A 1033-nucleotide genomic window follows, 5' to 3' on the forward strand; every position below is an offset into this window, starting at 1 on the left:
GCCACTAAATCCCTAGTTTGAAAGCAACTGTTTTTCTGGAAGCTGGCCTGTGCCATTTTCCCTACATTTTCCCCCACGTGGGCCAGCCCAATAGGAATTAGAGTTGAACCAATGAACTTCAGCCCCTCGCCATATGAGTGACGCTAGCAAGATGCACATCATGCACCCACAGCAGAGAGAGATAAATGATGAGAGAGAGCAATGAAGTTATGTAAGTCTACCAATGGAAACTGAATGGGAACTCAAAGTCTGAGAAAACAGGAAAAAAATTCTACCCAAGGACCCCGTATGGGGTTAAGAACCATTACACATGATGACGTACATCTACCTATTAGGCTGAAGTGCCCAAAGTCTGAGTGCTGTGCCACAAGGTTGGACATTCAGCTTGGTTTGAACGGAGGCTTTGCCAAGGTAACAAAGTTTCTCCCTTTCCCTTGTACTCTCCCTAATTGAGTCTTGTATTATGGAGGGTGAATTCCACAAGCACACAAAGAGGGGATTATTCCTCCTGGCCATAGACTCACTAGACTAGAGGTTGTTGACGGGAAGAGAGCGAGAGCGGTTGACCATAGAGGTTGTTGACAGGAATAAAGAGAAGGGGGGAGATCTCAAGTACCCCGTTGGTTGCTAAGAAGTCTGTTCTGTTGCTCCCCAGTCAGTTGGGGTCTAAGCCAGTCTTTCTGCCACAGTGGCTTTTCAAAACACACATCATTCCTGGTTGTGCTTGTCTACTACACGTTCAGCCTAGTGGTTAGGACACGGTGTGCTGTAGAGGGTATCCCAAGGTTGCTGGCAATCTCAGATATACTAAATAATTTCTGAAGGTCAAACCATACTGACTCTAGACTGAGTCCCAGATAAATTATTAGTGCTCTTGCCAACTTCTATGTTTTTCTCCTGCCAAAACAGCACAGACAGACAGACTCAGGTGGCAGTATGACTAGACCTTCAGATGTTATTAGTAGGTAAAACAACACCAGTGGGTTCTCAGAGTCACTTCTGTGTAGATATAACTGTAGACTGCATGTAAGAC

This window comes from Oncorhynchus mykiss, chromosome 28 (assembly GCF_057628025.1).
Source record: "Oncorhynchus mykiss isolate SJ-2025 chromosome 28, ASM5762802v1, whole genome shotgun sequence".
Classification (NCBI taxonomy): domain Eukaryota; kingdom Metazoa; phylum Chordata; class Actinopteri; order Salmoniformes; family Salmonidae; genus Oncorhynchus; species Oncorhynchus mykiss.